Below are 25988 nucleotides of genomic sequence, written 5' to 3' on the forward strand. Positions count from 1 at the left end.
TAAAAGACGTAAACAAACAGACGATTAACACTATTAACAGCAATTATGCAATCAAACTTGTAGCAAAATGTGGTAGTTCTGTATGTTGTCTCTGGGTTAGCATCATCTGAGGTCCTCTGAGGGGCTGGCATCATCTCTTCTCAGGTGTTCTGGATCCAGACTGAAGCTTGTGTAAATCCTAGTTACCAAAACAGAGAAACAAATAGAGACATAATTAGCGTAGCTGCTGTTCCAGCCAAGTAACATTAATTAGTTTAACCCAAGCTAAAGAATAATAATGCGCATTTGATCAGATATAACTGCAGTCCAAAATTATGAGATGCATTATTTGAATGCTTGGCCAAAGAGGTGTGTTTTTAATCTAGATTTAAACAGAGGAAGTGTGTCTGAAGCCCGAACATTATCAGGAAGGTTATTCCAGAGTTTGGGAGCCAAATGCGAAGAAAGCTCTACCTCCTTTAGTGGACTTTGCTATCCTAGGTACTATCAAAAGTCCAGTGTTTTGTGACCTTAGGGAGCGTCATGGGTTGTAGCGTGGTAGAAGACTAGTTAGGTACGCAGGAGCTAAGCCATTAAGGGCCTTATAGGTAAGTAATAATATTTTGTAACTGATACGAACTTAATAGGTAGCCAGTGCAGAGACTGTAAAACTGGGGTAATATGATCATATTTTCTTGACCTGTTAAGGACTCTAGCCGCTGCATTTTGGACTACCTGTAGCTTGTTTATTTAGGATGCGGGAAAACCACCTAGCAGTGCATTACAATAGTCCAGTCTAGAGGTCATGAACGCATGAACTAGCTTTTCTGCATCAGAAACAGGTAACATGTTTCGTAGCTTGGCAATGTTTCTAAGATGGAAGAATGTTGTTTTTGTAGGATGGGAAATATGATTTTCAAAAGACAAGTTACTGTCTAATATAACACCCAGATTTTTGACAGTAGAGGAGGTAACAGTACATCCGTCTAATTGGTAGAGGAAGTAACATTGATTCTGTGTAATGTTTTTTGGTCCGATAAGTAATATCTCTGTCTTATCTGAATTTAAAAGGAGAAAATTATTGGTCATGCAATCTTTTACATTTTTAACACACTCTGTTAGTTTAGATAATTTTGAAGTTTCACCTGGTCTTGTTGAGATATATAGTTGAGTATAATCAGCATAACAGTGGAAACTAATCCTGTATTTTCTAATGATATTACCAAGGGGCAACATGTATATTGAAAATAGCAGAGGACCTAGGACAGATCCTTGTGGCACTCCATATTTTACTGGTGATAAATGAGATGACTCCCCATTTAAATAAACAAAGTGGTAGCGATCGGACAGGTAGGATCTAAACCATCTTAAAGCCTGCCCTTGGATACCTGTATAGTTTTGTAATCTATCTATGAGTATGTCGTGATCTATGGTGTCGAACGCAGCACAAAGATCAAGTAAAACTAGCAATGAGATGCAGCCTTGGTCTGATGCAAGAAGCATTATATTTTGTTTAGTAGTAAGGACAATTATTTTTTAATAATAGTTTTTATATGCCGCTATGTTATGTTTCATGTAGTTTTTTTTTTTGCAGTTTGTGTGAAAATTGAGCAGACACAACTTTTTCTAAAATTTTAGACATAAATGGAAGATTTGAAATGGGTCTGTAATTTGCCAGTTCACTAGGATCTAGTTGTGGTCAACTGTCACCTGTATGTTAAAGCGTGCATATATTCATTGTGTATTGCGTAGGCTATGTATAATATGTATAATCATTGTATAATCTATGTATGTATAATAATAATAATCATTATAACAATATTTCATACAGTAGCCTATGTGTGCTCTGCGCGTATATGGGCACAATAAAAGGAGAGAAGCTAAACGAGCCCAATCCCGACCCAAGCCCAATCTGTAAAAGAAAAATGGCCCAACCCCAGCCTGAACAGACTCAGTGTGTCGGACCCTATTGGGACCCAACGGACTTGCAGACCTCTAGTACTGATTAGGTGATCACCTCAACTAAATCTTAATTAACAAGGTAAAGTATAAAAACTACTGTTGTGGTCATGACATCTTTTAACAATAGGACCAGCTTGGATGATAAAAACAGTGCTAGTATCTCAAATGCAATTGGAAGCAAATAACAGCTATTGACCATGTCATAAGAGTTGAAAAGAAAAGGGTTTGAGTGAGGAAAAGAAGTGCTCAATTCTGGCTTTACTGGCAGAGCGATACAGTGAGCACCATGTTGCTTCCATACTTAAAATTGCAGAGACAACGGTTCATAAGAATAAGGTCAAGCTGTAGACGTTGAGGACAAGACCGACAGAGGGTGAAAAATGACTCTTCACTGACTGGGATGACCACCAACTATTTCGAATGTCACTCAACAACCACAGGATGACATCACGTGACCTACAAAAAGAATGGTTAATGGCAGCTAGGGTGATCGATCTATTTAGAGCAGTTGGCATTTGCAAATGCTCTAAATGACAATATGTTTATTTGGAATTTGGGTAAAATGTTATCAGTAGTTTATAGAATAAAACAAAAATATAAAACCTAAGAAACCGATCATTTTGCAGTGGTCTCTCAATTTTTTTCCAGAGCTATATATATTATCCTGGAAGAAGGCCAAAAAATTTGGATTCTGAAAAAATAAAAAAATTAAAAAAAATAAAAACAATGAGTCTATATTTATTTTAGTGTTTATTATTATTATTATTATTATTATTATTTAAATAATATAGTAATGTAAAAGCAGATACACATTAAAATACCACAAGTGTCAAATTATTTTTTATTGAATTAACGGTTATTATGAATTATGACTCCATAAAGCGGATTACAAAAGCCTTTGAGGCTTTGAAACCTGATAACAGGTTACAATCACATGTTTGATTTGTTTGTGAAATCAAATTAAAAGCACAGACACACACAAGTATGGCATTATTCATATGTGACAGAAAACATAAAACAGATTAAAGTAATAATTGAAATATATTGCACATAATTGCATTAAGTTTCTGACAAAACAAAATAAAATAGTGATTATAATTTAAACAAGATAAAGCATTGATTTTGGCCACAGACAAACTGACAGTTAATGAAGCTGATTCACTTAAAGGGGTCCTATTATGCGATTTCAAGTTTTCTTTTCTCTTTGGAGTGTTACAAGCTGTTTGTGAATAGATAAGATCCCTAAAGTGAAAGTCGTGACATTTGTCAAGTATGGTAACAAGACGAAAAGTCTCATTTAAACCCATCCAAGTGCACACAACACAGCCAGTGAGAGTGAACACACCGTTTACAAAAGTTCTAAAGATGCCAAGCAGACTAAAGTCTCCAAAAAATGATATTCCTCGTTTAACTCGTCCACGTCCAAAAAACACCTCGTTTAAACACGCCCCACATGTCTACATCACTATGTGGGAAGATTTGCATAACATCGCCCAAATGTTCACGCAAAGAAAGAAGCCTTAACTTTGATTCTCACTGTAGTATTGTTGTTGCCGCTGCCGCCATGTTGTGGAGATGCTGTGTGTTTTGGTTGTGAAAGCGAAACTACTTTGTTTGGCCTTCCAAAAGAGGACACAACTAGAAATCAGTGGTTAAGTTGTATTTACAACACTGTTCCAGAACAGTTCGACCCAAATATCTGTGTGAGTTGTGTTTGTTTTTTTTTTTGACTGAATATTTGACTATTTCCTGAACCTACAATGCCGGCTATTCTGACTCACAACCTGTGAGTATGTTTTAATATTTAAAGAATTTTCCACAGATGATTCAAATGCGAGTTTTGAGCAGTGTAGAGTAGCACTTGTTGTTTGTCATTTCTCCGATCACAAATGTAGACATGGTTTTGTGTTTATGCGGTGCTATATGCAATGCAATTCATAAAAACACAGTATAAGTCATTATAATAATTAATTATGTCCCCACTGAATGCAACAAATGCCTCGTTTGAAATGGGTTTTATTGGTTTATCTGGCCGTGCTGGGAGACATCATCACAGTATGGTAAGGGGCATAACATTTCCGTCACACACTTGAGGTATTCAGCCAAACACAACGCACTGGATAGCTGGCCAATCAGAGCACACCTCGCTTTTCAGAACGATGAGCTTTGTAAAAATCAACACGTTTCAGAAAGGCAGGGCATAGAGGAGAAACAATAATGTACAGTATCTGGAACATAATGTGTTTTTTAAACCTTAGACTGCATAAACACATTGCACTACACCAAATACACAAAATGATTTTCTTTTTAGCAACATCATATGACCCCTTTAAAACATGATGAAAAGCATAAATGGCAGAAATGTGTTTGTTTGGCTTAAAACTAAATCATCCCACACATCAGCAGCTAATTATAAATTGAGCATATACAACTCACACAAACCAAAATTAATCTTTTGTAACATTAACTAACATTTTCATACATTTGTATGTCAGGTAAACTTAACCTTCAACCCTGCATTCACAGCCTGTGACATGTCGGTATGTGAAGTGGGTCAGAGAGTTATTACTGCAAGTCAGCGTGATTTCTCTCATCTCATAATTTCTCTCTTTACAGCACTGGTGACTCTGTTCAAGCTGAAGTGTGCTGTTAGTATGAATCCACCTGCAAGACAACACAACAAATAAAAAATATGGAACTCAGGGGCCACATATACAAATGGTACACTGTCTGTGTATATTTTATTATTATTATTATTATTATTTTAATTTGTTAATATTGTCTTTGTCAATAGCTATCTATATTTTAAAACACATTTTTTTGCATGCAGTTATCTAAGCTGCAAATAATTGGCCAATATGAAAATACAATAATTTGTCATGCCAAAATATTTATAAAATGGGGAATGAGACTCCATATTCAAATATTTAAAACCTAAAAAAAAAATAATAATAATAAATCCTGTGCTGAAAACATGACAAATGTTCTGACAATACCTTAGTTGCCAAAGGCTATTTGTTAGGGAAATAATTAATGATTGGCAGATTCGTATTGCTATTAGCTGCATATTATCTTTGTAATACTACAACTGGCCTTTACATGAACATCCAGCTAATAAAGTGTCTGTTTAACAAAGTGTCTTTAAAATAATAAAGTCTCAATTATTCTATCTTATTTTAGAATAAAACGGCTGATGATGTTAGACTTGCCTGTTATGTGTCTCACACTGGCCCTCACAAATGGGCAGCTCGACTTCCTGTGTGCAGTCGGAAGTGTAAGGTTCATTCTCATCAGTCTTGCACTGCATGTAACATTACCTATGATACACAGAACAAAATAAGCAACATACTTACAGGTGTAAAAATAAAACAGATTTGTTTAACATCAGAGACAAAAAAATCTTAGGTGCCCTTAACTACTATGTACTTACATCAAAAAAATAAGCACAATGTACTTATTGTGCTCATATTGCATTGCGAAACACTTTTGCTGCTATTAAGGTTGGATATGGACAAGGTTAGGGACAGGGTTGATGGTATGGGTAGGTTCAAGGGTGGGTTAAGTTGTAAGGGATGGGTGAACAGTCTAATTATAAATGTAATTAGAGAAATTAATTACAGATGTAATTAAATGCAGGTATTTGAAATATAAGTACAATGTAAACACATGTATGTACACAATAAGTTAATTGTATATCAATGATTCATTTAAATGTAAGTACATAATAGGCCACCTAATATAAAGTAGGGCCACTTGTGTATAATAACACTTGTTGGATTTGTGCTGGTCAGAAAACTTCTGAGCATTGAAACATATGCAACTATGCAGACAAATAACTGGTTTTGGGTCACGGACAAGACTTGCTGTTTAACAGGTTTTGGATATTAGACAAAATGCTGCTGACTGCATTTTCGATACAAGACTAAACTAATATCTTCTGGCAGGATCTGACATCAGGGTCTGGATCTAAAATTTCTAATGTGGAGACCTGTATCTAACACCATAATTGATGACTATACACTAACGTATAAAAGTATGTGGTCAGTAAGTTAGAAAATAACAGGAGATGACACACATGGCATGTGTGTCATTTTGCTTCTGAGTAGAGCACACTTGGCCAGCTTTCAAAGGAGATGGCTGATCTCACTCTGATGCTCTCCGGCTGGGTCATGAAGCCTACTCTGTGGCCTATTGTGATCTAATCAAGAGCATGTCATTGGCCCGATCCAGCTCGAATGAGGAAGATGTGATGGGAGTTGAAGCATATGTATCCTTGAAGCCCATCTCCTCCATCACCCCCAAGGTTTTACCCTCAAAGATGTGTCAAAATATTTTTTTCAGCTGGTGGGCAATACATATGCAGCAGTGGGCCAAACTGGAGGGGTGCTGCACACCATGGCAGTGTTGCAGGCTAATCTTCCGAAGGACCTTGACCAAGACAAGTCAAGGGACTGTCTCAAGAGGAGACATAGAGCTCTGCTGAAACACAGATCTCCATGCCACCAAGCACATGGTCCGTGCTATCAGTTGCTCCATTGCTGTAATGGTTGCCGCAGAGTGGCATATAAGGTTGACACTCTTACAAATTGAAGTGAAGAAGAAATTCTTTCTCCTTGATATCCTGAGCTTGCCCTTCTGGTCTTTTTGGTACTGCCATGAAAACAGTAGTCTATAAGTTCAGAGAGACAAGTAATCAATCAGCAGCATTCAAGAATTCATTTATAAAATGTTGCGCAGAAAAAACCATCCAAAATTTGATCTTACGATCATCTCTCAAACATGCTCACATGTGATTCATAGAATGAACGTACGCACAGAAAACACACATTCGCATCTCTTTCAGATGTGAAATCTATGAATTGCAAATGATCTTGAACTTGCGTGCAATTGCGTGAATGTTTTCGGCTCTCTGGCTTGTAAACAACTCCTAATTAATGTCATTAACATATAAAAGATTACCAGTCATTGTCCAAATCAATTATTTTAGAAAAGTAAGCTGCAAGAACAGCTTACATTTTCAAAAACCTGCGGTACTACGACAAGAAAAAGTGTACAGTACGTCTGCTCAGATCCTGACATGACGCTAAGCACTATTCCACATCAAGGGCAAAGGGCAGTTCTTACTGAGCGTTGGTGTGGATCAAATCTGTGCGTACGCACACTTTAGAAAAGAGGCCCCTGGTCCTTCAGTCCTTCGCTTAGGCATAGACAATGATCTGATGTTAAAAGCAAAGCATGAAACCACAGTGAGGTAAGGCAATCTGCTAGCTTATCTGGTTGAAAGCAATGCAGTGCTTCTCTAATATAAGGACTACTGTGGGACAAGCTTTCCCACATAAGGTGTTTTCATGGTGAGATGATACGACCATTTAAACAAAGATAGGGGTGTTAAACAAGAGGTGGCTGCGAACAATAGGTGATTGATGATATAGAATCTGTACACTGAAATGTTCCTTTTCTCATAAGCCATCTCCTGCAGCATATTATAAACCAATAGCACAATAGAAACCACTGCCAAGGGGCTGATGCACAGAGATAGAAGCTAGATTTGGAAGGCTGACAGGTTGAAGGTAGATTGCATCACGTCTTTCTAATCTGTTGCCCCACATCGGCATAGCTAGAGGCTGCTCCTTTAGAAAGGAAAGGACATGGCATGTGCCCAATTATGGTGTCCCATACTCTGAATTTGTGCTCTGTATTTCATCTATCCATGTGCACACACAACAGTGAGTAGTAAACAAAACACACACAGGGCCATCCTTTGGGAAGTGCAACTGGTGCAGTACCCCCAATACTCTCTTGGAGGTATGGATCTTGGTTAATGAGATTTGAAGGGGGAGAACTTGAATGCATCCCAAGAGAATATCTTAGGGTTACACCACCATACTTCAGGCATGTCTGCACTTGCATCTCCCTTCAGACAAATCAAATCATGTTCCTGTAATGTCAACACCATGACACAGCATCCCATCTCAGAGAATTGGGATATATTCTTTTGAAGTTTCCATTTATGGAGAAAAAAAATGTATCCCATTTTCCAATACAACTGATTTCTGAAATAGATGATTTCATGTGATACTGAAGACTGGAGCCATGGCTGCTGAAAAATCAGCCTTCATTGGAATATATTAAAATGATAAAGTTATTTTAAATTGTTTTCAATTTTAATAATATAACATTATATTACAGTTTAACCTCTATTTTAATGAATGGGGGAAAAAGGGAAAATATAAGCCCTTCACTGTGGTCACTGGAAAAGTGGACAGTTGCCTTGGCTTGATACTAACATCGGTCTTGCAGTTAACATACTGAGGTCACATCAGAGAAGAACTAGACCCCACTGTGCTATGGTACAGTTCCATTACAAGACCAACTAGAGTGAAACATTTGTGTAAACCTACATGAATAGCAGCAATGATGTTCATCCCACACTCGTAAATCCTGAATACACACAGAAACATAATACATTAACTTTCTAGATTAAAAAAAAAAAGATGTATATGAGCAACAAACTTGATTCAGTTTGTGATAGTGAGTTTGGTCATTCCCACCTCAGCACAGATTTGCACGGGACACATGGTTTTCTCAACTTCAGTTCCTGTCTGACTACAGCTGAAAGACTCACACGGACGTGAAGGGTCTGTCCACCGATCACCCACCTGAATACACCAGAGCGAGAACACATATACATGCATTGTTCAGTATATATTTTGTGCTAAATTTGGTTACAGCACGGTCTTTTAAAGGGGCCTCTAAAACTATAGAAAACAAACCATACTCCCATTGTGAGCAAATATGTGAACTATTTCCTTTACCTTGTAAGTCTTTCCATTGTACTCGCAACTCTTCTCAACTGTAAATAAGCAAAGAAAACATACTCTAAATCTGTTTTTGCAGCACTGGACCTAATAAAATAATCAACTGAAACAGCATGTGTATTTATTCCAAGCACCAGTGGCACTCTACACTAGGACGTTCTGTGGAAAGATTGCAACATTACCGCAAATCTGATTGTCACAGCAGTCAGAGACCACGATGGAGTAGGCGCTGCAGACTGGGGTGGATTCTCGAGGTTTGGGTATGCACTCTTCAGTTCTAGTCTGGTTATTACATGTGCATATGTGACAGTTTGATTCCCATACTGCCCCCACTATAGAAAGATGAAAGATTTCTGTCATGCAGTATTCATAATAAACATCTGTTTACAGATAATTTTAAACAGAAGTTTGTTGTTTTACTGTTAAATGAACTCTTACCGGCATGGGCTCACCCAGTGGCCCTTTACATGCTGAAAAATAAATATGAAATAAAATGCATATCTTAATTACTCAATTTAGAGAAATTTGCACAAAGCATTACTTATTAAAGAAAACTTGCAAAGTATCTTTGCAAAGTCAGTTTTGCTAAGAAAATAAATTACCTTTAAAATATTATTACTTTAAAATACATGACCTTATTCTACGTCCCTAATCCTACCCAATACCTAAACTTAACAATTACCTTACTAACTATTTATAAGCAGCAAATTAGGAATTTACTGAGGGAAAAGTCGTAGTTAATTGTGAATAAGTGTACCCTAATCTAAAGTGTTAACAAAATTACAGTAACAAAACTTTTGTAACATTGCTCTCAAGATTGGCCTATAAATAAAAACTGTTGTTTTGTAATATTTGGTTCTTAACTCACTTGGGCATTCAGACACACAGATTTGCTTGTGTTCTTCTGCGAGCATCTGGTCATCTGGACAAAAGCAGCCTGATCTCAGACCAACCACAGAGGTTGCAGGCATGCGAACACTGAGGAGACATTAGAGTGATGGGCGTGAGCTCATACATGAAACATCACGCCTACCAGTAAACATGCAATCCTTACCGTAACCATTATTAAAAATAAATCATTCAATAAAAAATGGGGGAAAAAAAATCTATCTTCTAATTATGAGGTGAAATATGCAGCAGGACTTGAACTTTAGAAATGCTTGAATCATTTAAAGTAAAAATCTTTCTCACCCGCCTCGACAGACATCATTTGGAGACTTTCGACACTCGTTGTACATCATTCCTTCCGGACATGTGATCTCTAAACACAGTGGAATATTATTAGAAGACAGCAATGGTTGCAAACTCTACTACTAAAGCATTTTGTTATTGGAAATAACACAAAATCAAATGCACATGGAAAACACATAGTTTCGGCCAATAAAATTAAAGTAACTTATACTACAAAATCAAGCTATGAATTCCACAAATTCAAACTTTCATGAACCTCAATGGATTTGTAAAGACTTACAGGTGTTTAAACTTTTATATGTGTAAACAGTTAGGTTTTAAGATGATGCTGATATGTTGTAGACATCAGTGTACAAATGTACATCAATATAAGCGTGCAACTACTATTCCCTGAAACTTTGCTTTCATACTGTTTTCTTACCACAGGAGCCGTTGGTAAGGTATCTCCAGTCCACACAAATACCAAACCTTTTGCACTCTGATGCTGCATACTCCAGAGAGGAACAGGCACCAACACTACTATTGTATGAACAGTAGTCAAACCGGCAATTCTTCTCTACGGACGTAAGACTGATCCTTTTACCACACTCCGCAAACACTCTGAGTAAAAGATGTTAATAGCTATTGTTATAATCACAATGCAACAAGCCAAGCAAAACTATGAAGTTGTTTGTCATTTTATATGAACTAAAAAACACAACAGTGACTTACTCATGGTGAAGTAGGTCACATATTGTAGGATCGCAGGGTGGTTGAGGTGAAGGTGAAGTTGGAGGGCCACAAGGAACATTGGGGAGCACAGATTTGCAGTAGGGTTTCAGAGGGTCTTCTACAACCCAGTCATATGCAGTCTTATCACAGCAGCTGTCATCTTCAACTACACCGTTTCTTCTTATACACGACTGCCCACCACAGACACCTGCAAAATCAAGAGTGTAAGGTTATCACAATCTATTTATGGTCTATGATATCATATGTACCATGAACCACATATTGTCTAATGTGCCAGTAACTTTCCATCAGAAGTTAATTGACTTTAATGACGTACCACACTGTCCTTGGGTGTTGTTGTGGAAGTACTCCATTGCTAGGTTGATTAACAGATTGTTGAAAGGTGTAAGAGAAACATAGGAACGAATAGGCTTGATGTAGATGTAGACCTGGCTACCACTGTTTTCAAACTTGAAGACCTGATCTTCATGTGGTGGGTTTATAATCTCCTGGTTCAAAGTACACTGGAAAAAGAAAGAGACAATCTACTTGTCATCAAAGCTCAAGGGAAATATTATCCCCAGTCATTCATAGAAACAGATCAGCAGACAACTGTGGGTGTGGAGCAAAAATCTGTTTTATTGTTAGATATTTGCATATTTGAGTTCCTTGAGTTGAGCTCATTTTATTTGGTATTAATAATAATTTAATGTATTATCATTATAAACATACCTCTACCGTAAACTCCTCTGTTACCATAAGTGTGGCAATATCATTCCGGTAATTTAATGTGATTCCCCTAGAACAGGAATTATCAATTTCCGGCACACAGTAGTAGTTGTCTACAGTAATGCTTAAATTGTGCTGCAGTACTCGCTCCTCCACTAGAGTGTAGGTGCAGTTATCCATGAAGTCAAAAGGAATCCCCTGGAAGGAGATGTAGTGAGGGTCTCCATAAACCTGACACTGGCCTAAAAAAGAAACCAGGAAAAATAGACTGAAGTTGATGTACAAGTAAAATGATACAAACTTTTGTAAAAGCATGATGGCATCCCTATCACTCTTCTTATTTTCCATTGGCTGGACAAATAGATAGCCACGCCACTAACTAGTCCCACTGGTTTCGATGTGTGTATGACAAGTCAGTTTACTTACAGTCACACTCCCAGTTTTCACAGCAAGTCTCTTCATCTCTGACCAAAGACTTCATGTCTCTAGGGCAATCAGTCCTGATTGTGGATGTTGGACAGGTAATGGATTTTACCTCAATCACTCCAGCATTACAGGCTTTATCAGCACAATACTCTCTCCAAGTCTCTCCACACAACCAGCTTTGATTTCGCATCACATCTTTGCACTCACACACTAGTTCAAAAAAGACATAAACATATGATCTCAATCAATCTAAATATGTATCACATATAAGTGAGTTTAAGACATTGAACACATTGTAATTAACACTGAATTTAGAGCTTGGAATTTGTTCTATATGTCATTTAAGCTGTAGTAGGCCCTGGGGTTATGTCATCATGTAGTAGTGTATTTGTAAGTTGAATGTGTAGTATAGTTACCTGGAGTTGTGTGTTCAGTGGTACTGAGTACAGATGTCATAGAAGGGGTTGTTGTTGTAGGATTAGTTGTTGTAATCACTACTTGAGGTGATTTTGGAGTTGGACTGGTGATAGTAGAGCCAGTGACTATTATAATTTCTAGTGGGAATGAGAGAGAAAAAAACAGTAAGTACAAAATACATTTGTGTGGCAGTTTTGTAGCACATTCAAAGTATTTTGTCACTTTGTGTTTATTATGACATTACTGGTGTTATATTTGTAGAAAGCATTGTTTAAATGTTCATTCAAGCACAAGTTTATATTTGTAGTGGCTTCCACACCTGTTGTAGATACTGTTGACACTGAAGTGCTATATTTTACTGAAGTTATGGCTTTAGTAGTCGGCTGAGTTGCAGTTGTTTTGTTTTGTTTTGTTGGTATGGTTGGTTGAGTTGTGCTCTCACTTGTTGGTGGTTGTGTTGTGTATTCTGTTGTACTTTCTGAGGTGGGTGATTGTGTTGTGGTTGTTTCTTCCATCGGAGTTGTGTATGTTTCTGTTGTACTTTCAGTTGTTGATGGACGTGTTGTGGTTTTGTGTTCTGTTGTGCTCTCAGTTGGTGGTGGTTGTGCTGTGGTTGTTTCTTCCATCGGAGTTGTGTATGTTTCTGATGTACTTTCAGTTGTTGGTGGACGTGTAGTGGTTATGTGTTCTGTTGTGCTCTCAGTTGGTGGCGGCTGTGCTGTGGTTGTTTCTTCCATCGGAGTTGTGTATGTTTCTGTTGTACTTTCAGTTGTTGATGGACTTGTTGTGGTTTTGTGTTCTGTTGTGCTCTCAGTTGGTGGTGGTTGTGCTGTGGTTGTTTCTTCCATCGGAGTGTTGTATGTTTCTGTTGTACTTTCAGTTGTTGATGGATGTGTTGTGGTTTTGTGTTCTGTTGTGCTCTCAGTTGTTGGTGGCTGTGCAGTGGTTGTTTCTTCCATTGGAGTTGTGTATGTTTCTTTTGTACTTTCAGTTGTTGATGGACTTGTTGTGGTTCTGTGTTCTGTTGTGCTCTCAGTTGGTGGTGGTTGTGTTGTGATTGTGTCTTCCATTGGAGTTGTGTATGTTTCTATTGTACTTTCAGTTGTTGATGGACGTGTAGTGGTTATGTGTTCTGTTGTGCTCTCAGTTGGTGGTGGTTGTGCTGTGGTTGTTTCTTCCATCTGAGTTGTGTATGTTTCTGTTGTACTTTCAGTTGTTGATGGATGTGTTGTGGTTTTCTGTTCTGTTGTGCTCTCAGTTGGTGGTGGTTGTGCTGTGGTTGTTTCTTCCATCGGAGTTGTGTATGTTTCTGTTGTACTTTCAGTTGTTGGTGGTCGTGTTGTGGTTTTGTGTTCTGTTGTGCTCTCAGTTGGTGGTGGTTGTGTTGTGGTTGTTTCTTCCATCGGAGTTGTGTATGTTTCTGTTGTACTTTCAGTTGTTGATGGATGTGTTGTGGTTTTCTGTTCTGTTGTGCTCTCAGTTGGTGGTGGTTGTGCTGTGGTTGTTTCTTCTATTGGAGTTGTGTATGTTTCTGTTGTACTTTCAGTTGTTGATGGATGTGTTGTGGTTTTCTGTTCTGTTGTGCTCTCAGTTGGTGGTGGTTGGGCTGTGGTTGTTTCTTTCCATTGGAGTTGTGTATGTTTCTGTTGTACTTTCAGTTGTTGATGGATGTGTTGTGGTTTGGTGTTCTGTTGTGCTCTCAGTTGGTGGTGGTTGTGTTGTGGTTGTTTCTTCCATTGGAGTTGTGTATGTTTCTATTGTACTTTCAGTTGTTGATGGATGTGTTGTGGTTTTGTGTTCTGTTGTGCTCTCAGTTGTTGGTGGTTGTGCTGTGGGTGTTTTTCTTCCATCGGAGTTGTGTATTTTTCTGATGTACTTTCTTGTTGTTGATGGATGTGTTGTGGTTTGGTGTTCTGTTGTGCTCTCAGTTGGTGGTGGTGGTGTTGTGGTTGTTTCTTCCATTGGAGTTGTGTATGTTTCTGTTGTACTTTCAGTTGTTGGTGAACGTGTTGTGGTTTTGTGTTCTGTTGTGCCCTCAGTTGGTGGTGGTTGTGTTGTGGTTGTTTCTTCCATCGGAGTTGTGTATGTTTCTGTTGTACTTTCAGTTGTTGGTGGACGTGTTGTGGTTTTGTGTTCTGTTGTGCTCTCAGTTGGTGGTGGTTTTATTGTGGTTGTTTCTTCCATCGGAGTTGTGTATGTTTCTTTTGTACTTTCAGTTGTTGATGGATGTGTTGTGGTTTGGTGTTCTGTTGTGCTCTCAGTTGGTGGTGGTTGTGTTGTGGTTGTTTCTTCCATCGGAGTTGTGTATGTTTCTTTTGTACTTTCAGTTGTTGATGGACGTGTTGTGGTTGTGTATTCTCTTGTTCTCTCTGATGTCGGTGGTTCTGTTGTGGTTTTGTATTCTGTGGTGCTCACAGCTGTTGGTAGTTGTGTTGTAGTTGTGGCTTTAACTGGAGTTGTAGAAGATTCTGTTGTCTTCTCGGTTGTTGTTTTCGTTGTGTATTGTGTTGTTGGTTTTATGTATTGTGTTGTGCTCTGAGTTGTTGGTGGTTGCGTTGTGGCTGTGTGGGTTATTATTGCTGTAGATGGATGAGCTGTCGATGTGTAATAAATTGTAGTCGTAGTTGTAGTTGTAAATGTAGGCTTGCAGACCATTTGTCCATTAAGGCATTTACTAAGCAAAAATAATACAAATTTTAATTAATGGTAGGTATATAGTTTATAAATGTTTTATCTTAAATATCCTTCCAGCACTGAAACAAGAGTCTACAAAATGGCTTACCAGCATGTATAAGAAGTACATATTTCATCAGGCGGTAACAACACTCTATTCATGAAGGTACAAGTGCAGTTGTGCAAAGCGGTGCATTTTCCTAGGTTTTTGTCATAATATGGGGTCTCCTCAGGGCATCTTGGGTAGCAACCTGAAATGTCATGCATTGCTTGGTGAAATAGTTTCCGTGTTTCTAAATTCTAGCAGTACAGAATACTGCAGTACAACAGCAAGATCAAGAAACAGGAACAGAAAGAGTAAAAAATACCTTCAAGTTTTCCTGTAAAGTGGTTATTAGTGCCACAGGTCTTAACCTGGCCACAGGGATTGTAATGCCAGGTGCACTGGCCCACTTCATTGTAATAGTCACAATACACCGCTGTGGAGATGAACAAACACTGTAATCACTTGACTAAATAATTAATAACTCAGGTATGCTTTTACCAGGAAATACTCATGCTGGGAACATTCTTAATTGTATTCAAAGTCCAATCCAATAATTACAATAGAATACAATACTTACGACACAAATCTGGGGTTCTCCAGTTAATGCAGACGTCCTTTGCACTGCATGCCTCTGCGTAAGCTGAGACAGCTGTACAAAAGCCAAGAAACTTTCCCTCAAACTCACAAGAACAGGACTCCAAAACACAGGCTTGGTAATAAGGCTCTGGATCTACCTAGTAGTCCAAAGAATGCAACAGTTACTGCCTAGTTCGATAAAGGTTGCACCTTTCCTCATGACAAAAAATAAATAAATAATTGTGAGTACACTGTGTATCTGAACCAACTTCAAACTCAGAAACAGTTTGATGAACTTGAACAAAGTTCAGAAATGTCTAATGTAGAAATAGTGCTTTGTCTAGTTAAAGTAAATTAACCAAGATTAAACATCAGAAACAACATTATTTTATAACGTTTGGCACTGCAAAGTACCTTCAAATGGCAGTCTATAAAGGTGTCCGATCTCAGGATCATACATCGCCGCTGGGCCCAGGCTGCACAGTAGGAGTGTCGTTCACAAGGAAATGTTTCATGGGTTACATCTGAGCATGGCGGAGTTGCTGTCTTCCAACTATTCCCAAAGTCCAAAACACTGAAAACTTCTGAGGAGCTGCTTGTCAGAAGGTCATTTGTCACCTTTCCATCAAAGTTCCCACAAAGCCCCAACACTTGGCCCTAATGTTCCACAGTTGAAAGAGAACATGCATGCCTTCACCATTCACATGTTTCAAGATCTATATTCCTGTTGTTCCTGAACCAACATTCCTATCACGCTAGTTTCATTTTAAAACTTTGTACTAGGTCTATCACAAGAAAAGTCCTAACCAGGCACAATGCAACAAAATTTCAACAAGAAGTAATTTGTGTGTTCATACTTAATGTTGAAACCGGGAACATCAATCCCAGAAGATAGCCAATTAGAACAGTTTTGCTTACAATGAGTTTAAAAACAAAAGGTTTGCTCCCCCTTCAAGCAATTTGCTGAAGCAAAGCAATCCGCCGTCATTCATTTTCAATAACAGTTCTGGCAACATAAGCAACAGAGACTGTACTTGATGCAGCTTTATACTATTGCAGAGCAGGAAATAATATGGACAGCTTGCTTCTTTTTGCATGACATCTGATTAATTCACAATGTAAATACTGAATATTACTCTCAGACAATTAAAGAAATTAAATGTGACTTACCCTCCACTGAGGCTCTAGTTGGATGGTGACCCTAGTATGTTTGTCCCAGATTACAGTGATCCCTAGACTGGGAACTGAAATAATGATGTAGAGGCCCACAGTTTGGATGGAGTACAGGGGCTCTGCCAGCAATGCACCCCCTGTATGAGAAGTCTCAGTTACCTTCATGTCGCTCAACATCAGAGTCACTGCACCCTGTCAAACATTAAGCAAATATTTACAATTTCATAACTGAGTACATTCTAATTTTTACTTGATATAAAGTTCAAATATTGACAACATCCAACAACAATTTATATATACACAGATGGTCATTTACCAAGAGCTCCACTGAGATGGCGCGGGAACATGTCAAAGACTCGTCACAACAAGGAACACTCTCAGTTTTAACTGCAAACTTCCCAGTTGAGCCAGCGTCCTTATACAAGAAGTGTTAGAAGTTAAATATGTTTGCCAATTGTTGATTACTACTTTTTACAGAACTTGTGAATTTTACTAGTATACTGTACATAAACTAAGTCAGAATCTTTTGGAAAAGATAATTTGTCACATTGAAACCACTCACCTTCACTAGGGTGTACTGACAGTGGCCATCGTATCTGTACCATTTGGAGTCAAAGGTGTGATACTGCCCATTTCCAAACACCTCACATACTCCTGAACATGCCTCATCTATACAAGACCATTCACCACCTCTACATGTGCTGCGACACACAAAATCATGTAATTCAAATCCAGTGGTCAGGTGATTTTTTTACTTCATTGTAATTTTGCAGGGCAGGATATCTCAAAGCATACAATCATGAAGCTCTCAAATGTCATTCAGACTCGGGATTGCTTAGAATCTTTAGGTGCCAAGTTCGAACACATATGGGAACAAGTGAGATTTGAGCATTACAGTGGACGGGAAGATTTTTAGTAAATATCAGCTCAAATTTAGAAGACCAGAAACATAATGCATAAGCTGAATGGACTGCTTTTAATATGATTTTTTGCTGTTGTTGTTGATGTAATTTTAAGAGATTAATAACCTCAATATCCATCTTGAGTATTCTACAAAATATCTCCTTTTTTTATTCCACAAAAGGAAGACCCTATGGCTTTGGAATGACATGAAGGTGGGTAAATTATTTTTTTTTAAATATGTGAACCCAGGTCAAGGCCAAAAGACAGGGTTCTTACCATATTTTACAGTTGGTCACCACGCTCTGGCCAGTTTTATACACGCTCCCACTGAATTCACAGGTGCAGTTTTCATGGGCCACACAACCACCGTTATGATCTTCAAAAAGGCCATCCGGACAATAACAGCCACTGATACATCTGTTATAATCACTCTGTAAATATAGATCAGGAATTTCACTTGCAAAAAATGAACACTATAACACTTGTCAATTTGATAACAGATGTCAATTTTTAGACAAATGCTTACTACAGGTTTGGTCAAGCTTTCACACGTCCTATGGGCAGTCTGGTATTTGTGCGCAATCCACACAAATCTTTCCCACTGTGCAATCTAGAAAATAGGAATAGAACTTAATAGGAATCTTTGGCAATGAATCATGAAATTTCCAAATTTTAATGGTTCACAAGATTAGTAGGTGTTACATTACTTGAAAATTCAATGGTGGAGTTCACTAAAAAGTGACTAACTACATACTGCTCAACTACACAATGCTTGGGTATTTTAAACCTAGTTTGATGAATTACGCGTACAGCATTATCACATCATTAATTGCAGGCAAACAGCATAGATTTTTGTGGATAAAGTGCATTATGAAACTATTAAAGTCTTTGTGCTAAAAACAATCACAGTAAATTAAAAGTAGAGAGGATTTCTTGTCTAATTTTGTATTATGAATAAATTATCTGTGTTCAGAACTGCCATAGAATTCCACAGAGACTATTCAGTTTAAATACACACATAAAAAGATGCTATGTGTGCTGGTTCAGTATTCTGTTGTTTAGTGTGTATTTGTTGTTGTTTTTCTAAAATGTAAGTAGATGATTTTACTCACTGCAAACTTTAGGACAATGAAGTTGTCCATTTTCACACAAGCTGTAATACAAAACAAACATTTTTATACACACAACAAACATAAAAAAAAAATAAATGATAATAGTAATAATGATAACAAATTAGTCAACATAGAGTAAACATTTCTTTAAACTGAGTTGTTTTCATCCTTACCATTGGCGTCCACCGATAACCACAGGACCTGGAGGTGTGTCACCTCCGGGGTGGTGGCAGCTGCACAGCGGACGAGGGCTGCAGGTCTGTTGGTTGCTCAGGTGAGAATCTGATGTGCATCCACACCCCTCCACAGGGTCATCCAGCACCTCACAGGTCGGATCAGGGCCCGAGAGGGAACGGCAGGTATGGTTACACGCCAACATGGCATAAGCAAACCTCAGATTGCCCATACACAAAGGAACTGAAAGCCAGAATGATCATTTTTGGAATGAGTCATACACAGATGTTCAAAAATAATGTTGTTACAGTGTAATTACACACAATAATTATAAATAAAATGCAAATACACACACAAAAAAATATCAAGGTTTCATTTGGTTAATTGTGCTAAGGTTGCGATTTCAGCGTTGCTACTGTATGAAAGCTTTTTGTTGATGTTGATAATAGGGACGTTTGGTGATAGCACGGACACCTACAGAAATACTATTTAACATCCCTGAAATTCACTGCATAATTTTCGCATTGAATAAAAGCTTGTCACTCACTGCAGTTTGTTTCTGATCTCCAGGCCCCAACATTGATTCCCTGCATTGCACAGGCTTTTGCGTAGTTGCCAAAGGAGACACATAAACATTCCTGTAATGCAGTCGAGCACTGACAGGTTTTTTTTACACAAGCCTAAGAAGAATCAGAAACAGATTAATGACAAGAAAATAACCATGTATTTCAAAATGATCAAATGTGTTAACAGATAAGAATATATCCTTGCCTCAACAAAGGGCGAAACAGGTACGTAATCATGACACACAGCAAACATTCCTTCTGGATCTTTCAGTTGGTCACAGTTCTCCTCAGCAAATATCTCTACGAATGGAATGAATATAAGTGGTTGTCTTGGATAATTTAAAAGTTCTGTTATGAAATTCTAGATGGCGCAGTCCAGAAGGTTCCAACTCAATATGATTCTTTATTCACATGGCACAGCTGATTGGTTCTTTTCAGGTCAGCAGCCAATGAGTTTGCTGCTCAACTTTTAAATCCTTGGCTATTGTTTGCTGTCGCAGTTGCAGCACGCTTCAGAAACCCTTCCCCTTCCCCAGCTCCACCTATGGGGGTTATTTCATCTCAAAGCAGCATGTTTGTGGATGTATTGGTAGTAGCAAGTATCAATACTTGCTCTGCTGCAGTGGGAGAAGCATAGAATATCTATTCCGCCAAGACCAAATACATTAACACTGTCTCGTACATTACCATAGTAAACTCTCCGAGAGCTGTCAAGACAGAACTTTAATATGGTTAAGCAGTTAGTCTTGATGACACTTACCATTGTCAGTGTTGATGCATCCAGTAATTGGGGTACAAGTGCCCATTGACCAGGACTGGGCAAAAAGCTGAACTGAACTTTCTATGATGCCACTAAAAGTAGTGAAGTCATCGCCTGTGTCATTATTAAAAGTTCCACAAAGACCTATAATAAAAACACTTGCTTTAATAAAAACATTCAGATTTGATTGATTGAATTCTATGTATTATTACATTTCGCTAAAATGTATGTGCTTTGAGGTTGGCTTGTATGAACATAGATTACTCAAACCTTTAGTGTTTTCGGTTGGTGGCAAATTCAAATATATCTGAATTTCTGGAGAGACTTGAACTTGCATTTTCAGGCCAAATGAAGTCTGAACTTGAATGAACATTGAAGACTGCCAAAAGACTGTGGTAGACTCTGAAACAAAGGCCAAAACCATAGCAGTTTTGTAAAGCTAATGTGAATGTTTCCAATTTTGTCAAGCTTATATAAATATTTCAAACTTATTCATCTTAATACGACAAATTCCAAAAGAGCCTATACCAGTCTGTGATAAATCACTGATTTCTATGTTGTTCAGTTGTATGCTGTTTGCAGAGAAGGTATATCTTTCCTGAAAAAAAACAAAAACAAAAAAACAGTCGTTTATAGGGGAAGTGATGTCCGAATGTGGTATAAAATTGTATCAAATGTTTAAAATCATACTATATACGTACAGTAGATAATGCAAGTTACATAGAGTCTGCAAAATGCATACAAAAAGCCTGCAAATGTTGGTAAAGGAAAATAGACAAACCTGGTTGATATTAAGATATGCCTTTTCTATGACAACACCTTGCCCAGAATATTGAATGTTCAATGTCCAGTTAAGCCCCTGGGTGACATACCAAACATTTTAATGTCAGAAAATCAAATATCACTTTGCAAGAAGAAAAAAAAAATGCTTTATCCCAGTTTAGTTACCCTTGCAGCCACAAAGGTGCATTTGTCTAGCACAGAATACTGTTTGCCATCAAATGTAGTGATGAACTGCCCCTCAATAATACACTTGGCTGGACATGTGTTTGCAGAACATGCCCAGTTTCCTCTGATGCAGGTACTGTGGGGATAAAAACAACAAAAATATCTAAAGTGGTTTTCAAAATTTATTTTTCACAGATTAAATTCAAATCTCACAATATTTACTTATATTTTTACTTACGAAGAGGTTGTACTTCGAAAAACCTTGTATGATTGTATGTTCTTGTAACCAAAACAGTAATACTTAAAAATAACTGGTCACACTTTTTTTTTAAGATCCAGTTATCACCATTATCAAACCATTAACTGCGGCTTTTGCCTTAATAAACTCCTAATTTGCTAACTTTTTTAAAAAAAGAAAAAAGAAAGTCGTGACATTTGTCAAGTATGGTAACCCATACTCGAAATTGGTGCTCTGCATTTAACCCATCCAAGTGCACACACACAGCAGTGAGAAGTGAACACACCGTGAACACACACCCGGAGCAGTGGGCAGCTATATATCCAGCGCCCGGGGAGCAACTGGGGGTTCAGTGCCTTGCTCAAGGGCACTTCAGCCATGGGTATTGAGGGTGGAAGAGAGCGCTGTTCATTCACTCCCACCAAACTCCACCTAACTCCTGCCAGCACCGAGACTCGAACCTGCGACCTTTGGGTTACAAGTCCAAGTCTCTAACCATTAGGCCACAGCTGCCCCTTAATATTTAGTAAGGCTGTTATTAAGTTTAGGTATTGCGTAAGATTGGGAATGTAGAACATGGTCATGCAGATGTGCTTTATAAGTACTAATAAACAGCCAATATTTTATTAAAATCCATGCTAATAAGCAACTAGTTAATCATGAGATTTGGTCCCTATACTAAAGTGTTAACAAAATTTCTTACCAGGTCTGGCACTTTGTTTTGCGCTCCTGCCTTGGTGCATACATTATCTTTGCATGCACACATGGACATTCCTCCACATAAATGGAATGGTAACCATCAACGCGATCATTCAGGACCTTTCCTGAGATTATCGGAGACAGAGAAAATGTTAAAAATAGTATAGATATTAATGAAATAAAACACTATTTTCTGATTTGACGTATCATTGATGAAGTTAAATACTTAAGATCAGAGGTTTGTTCAGTAAAATAAAATTAAATAAAATTTCCCACATTTGCATTTTTACTGCTAATCAAGGACCAACCTCCAGGAGGTAGGCAGGTGCTGGTAAGTTCTGTGGTGTAATTCTGTGGGTTGCTGCAGGTTGGCGGGAAAGCGGGACCCATCTCTACATAGTGCAGGTCTCCAGGACAATTAGGCTGGGCTGCAAACAAGATGAATTATTAGTATTGCTAGTAAAACTGTAATGTGTATATATGTAGAAATTAATATGAGAACTTTTCTGATTGACTTGTTATAAACCGTAGATCTTACAGCAGCTGCTTTTTGATCTCCACATTGACCACACTGGACTGGAGCTCCCGCACATAAGCGAGAGCTCTTTAAAAAATGAGCAGTTTGATTCCCGATGCCATAATCCATTCATATTTTTATAGCACAGATTCAGGTAGGTTTGATATTTCGTAGCGAGACATTCGTAAGCATGGGACATAAGATTTTTACAAACCTAAAGAAACAGATATGGTTAGTAGGCATTCATTGAGGTAGGTTTGGTTTTTAGTAGTTAGAAGTTTGTTTGAATATTTTATTTTATCTTGAGTCCATTGTTAACACAAAAGTTTTTCTTATAGAGATATTTAATATTTACAAGCTTTGTAATGCATTATATTTGATTATTATATAGATTATGTATAGATGTTATATATCTATAAATATATTTTTTGTTTTTGTTTTTTTTGCATCACATTTTTATTCCATTCTGCCGAAACTCACTGTGTTTGTCTGTGCAACAGAGTCTTGCGTCAGGCATTGGTCATCAGAGAAGACACTGGTTAATACCAGCTGCTGCGTAGTTTCTATGAACAAAATAGTAATTTTAAAACACCACCAGAAAATATTACATGATTATATCATAAAACTATCACTAACACTAACCTGAGCTGTTCTTGTGCCCACAGAGTCCACTCATACCCTCCACTAAATCCTGGTTCAGTTGCATCTGTAAGAGATGTGCATAAAGATTACATACAGTATGGTCAGGATTGCTATAATATAGTAATTGCATATTTTTATTTGTTTGGTTAAATCAACAATGCTACAGTAAACCATTGTCTTTAATGGTAACTCACCCAAAGTGAACTGACACCATCAGCTACACTGTACCATGTGACAGACAATGGCAAAACTTTGCTTTGCAGCCTGGTATAGATTCCATAATGAAACACGTGCTGATAGGTGTGGTCGTATGGAAGGGAAATTCTATGAAGACATTGACAAATATTCTATGTGGATATATTAACAAGGAACTTTATTCTATCAATAAATACTTCTAAAATGTACTCAGTATATCTAATTTACATGCTACAAAATGGTTTATTGAATAAAGCAGTATAAATACAACTAAAATAATTTGCTTTATTAATAACATGTTTATTCTAGCAAAATCCCAATTCAGTAAATCTGTGATTTTAATTCTAAGCAAAATATTCAATTTGTTAAATTAAACATATTATGTAAAGAAGGTATTATGGGGGGGGGGGTTGATATATCTATATTATAATGAAATGCTATTACAATGCTATATAATATAATAATTACAACATTACAAGCGCTTTTGAGAACATGAACAACCCTTTTCAGAACTTTCATACAACAAAAATCTAGATATTGGTCACAAATGTGACTCATAAATCCCATACCTGCTGCCTTCCACTGTCACAGTGTTATTGTGAACGAGGGTCGTGATTTTATTCACAATGATCTCCACTCTGTCCATCAGGCCATTCGGTCCACGCTGGACGAGGATATGACAGTCCACTCCAGCATGACTGAAGCGTGTAAGCGTTACAGGACATGTGGTCTTTAGATGAAATGCCGTTTTGTTGAATGTATAAAAGATGCCGCTGCCATACGTCTTACATACATCTGAAATAAAACCCAAATAAATAAGATCAAAGTGGATAACAGCTTTCTTTCTTTCTTTCCTCCATTCTTTCTTGTGATTTGTCTCAAAATAAAACAACAAAACAAAATCTAATTTCCCAGTTATATTGGATATTGGACATGCTATTAATTGGACACTGGGCTTGATCAATTATGTATTCAAGTAGATAAAATGCAATACTTTCTTACTTTGAGTTGTAAACACAGAGTGAATGTGGCCTGTGGATAAAAGCAGAAAAAGTTAAACAAGATGAAAATCCAATTAAATTTCTTTACTTAAAAAAAAGAAAAGAAAAAATAATTGTACCATTTATATCTAGTCATAAATACTACATAATACTTGCAATAATAAAAAGTAAGAATTAAAACAATAATAAATAAAAAAAAATTAAAAATGGATGATAAATAATATTAAATAAATAATATAATAATAAATTACTTACATTTAAGTTTAAAATTAATTATTCATCATTAAATAAAATAATATATATCATTTATTAAAGTAATATAAAATCAGCTAACCTGAGAATACAATAATTATTCCTAAAAGTGTTGCCTCTCGTAGAGCCATTCTGTCCAATGAACAATCTGCTTACTGGTGCACAACTGCATCAGGACTACAGAAATTCTTCTCACAGCGCTTTTATCATGAGATATGACTTCAGTAATTTGAATAACATGAGGAAACAGCCACTATTAAACATTGACTAAATTCTATAACTAATAAGGGGGTATGGAACACAAAAGCTAACAAAGGGTTTTTTATGTGCTCACATTAGACAACCATTGAGAAAATCTTTATTTAGCATTGCTTTGTTGTTTACCTGTAATTGTGTTTAGGTCATATTCTGTTTGACATTGCACTTGGTTCTGCTCTGTGAACTGGTGGATTTGATTTCAGGAACAGGAATACTGTTAGCTCCTTGATGAGAATACGATCTCAAAACTCAATCATGGAAAAAGCAAATCTCCTTTCAAAATGTGTGTTCAAAGGACATGTGTAACTCTTAAATCCCAAAACTGTATATTCATTGACGTATATTTCCTTACTACCATCATCAAAATTTTAAAACTGCTTTAAGAAAATATTTTTAGAGAAAGAGAGAGAGACAAAAAACACATGTTACATTGTAGTCTTGTGCAATTACAAATAGGATATACACATCATTTACAACCGTTTAACTAGAAGGTCTTCTATTTAGTTTACTTTTTTATTAGGGTTTTTTTTTTCTTCCCCCAAATAGGTGAATTATTACATCCTTCTGCTCCAGGATAAAAGACAATTATGCATACATGCCAAGAATGAGAAAAAAAATCATTATAGCAACATGACTATTAAATTGTGTTAGAGGGTTAATATTAGATAAATATTACCTAAACAGATAAAGCTGGTTAAGAACATCCTTTAGAAGTGCTCAGAACAGGATTCAATTGTATTATTAGGTATGTAAAATAAAAAAATAAAAAAATAATAAGCATCAAATATCAAAAGCTAGACATATATTTAAGGATGCATTTAATGTTCATATTATTTTATTAAGTTGTAAATAAAGCAAAGGAGTTTTTTTTTTTTTTTTTTTTTTTTTTTTAAGTTTTTTAAAGACTTTTTCAGTCTTTCTACTTTATTAAAAATTCACATTCAATTCAGGTGTGTTATTTGTATCACTTTGAGAAATCTAAATAGCAATTTCTGAGTGAAAAAAAAAAACGAAAACGGTTC

General features: G+C 37.0%; 1 pseudogene across 1 annotated transcript; it reads right to left on the reverse strand.

The window, feature by feature from the left end:
• Nucleotides 1-4193: 4193 nt before the first annotated feature.
• On the reverse strand, nt 4194-24881 carry LOC109063156 (annotated as a pseudogene). The gene is made up of 44 exons (XR_006154613.1): nt 24791-24881; nt 24458-24487; nt 24025-24250; nt 23455-23584; nt 23261-23324; nt 23099-23181; nt 22640-22832; nt 22410-22529; nt 22106-22226; nt 21165-21300; nt 20998-21075; nt 20745-20814; nt 20487-20618; nt 20217-20360; nt 19662-19756; nt 19438-19570; nt 18890-19133; nt 18717-18757; nt 18131-18214; nt 17881-18035; nt 17264-17402; nt 17018-17116; nt 16699-16893; nt 15943-16185; nt 15530-15686; nt 15275-15385; nt 15016-15157; nt 14064-14907; nt 12553-13987; nt 12233-12370; nt 11817-12026; nt 11394-11632; nt 10999-11185; nt 10662-10869; nt 10372-10550; nt 9951-10020; nt 9628-9737; nt 9198-9229; nt 8942-9098; nt 8757-8794; nt 8493-8600; nt 8343-8382; nt 5151-5258; nt 4194-4605 (listed from the first exon to the last, which is right to left on the reverse strand). The product of XR_006154613.1 is annotated as a mucin-2-like (transcript).
• Between the last annotated feature and the right edge of the window lie 1107 nt (nt 24882-25988).

Source organism: Cyprinus carpio, chromosome B4, assembly GCF_018340385.1.
Source record: "Cyprinus carpio isolate SPL01 chromosome B4, ASM1834038v1, whole genome shotgun sequence".
Taxonomy (NCBI): domain Eukaryota; kingdom Metazoa; phylum Chordata; class Actinopteri; order Cypriniformes; family Cyprinidae; genus Cyprinus; species Cyprinus carpio.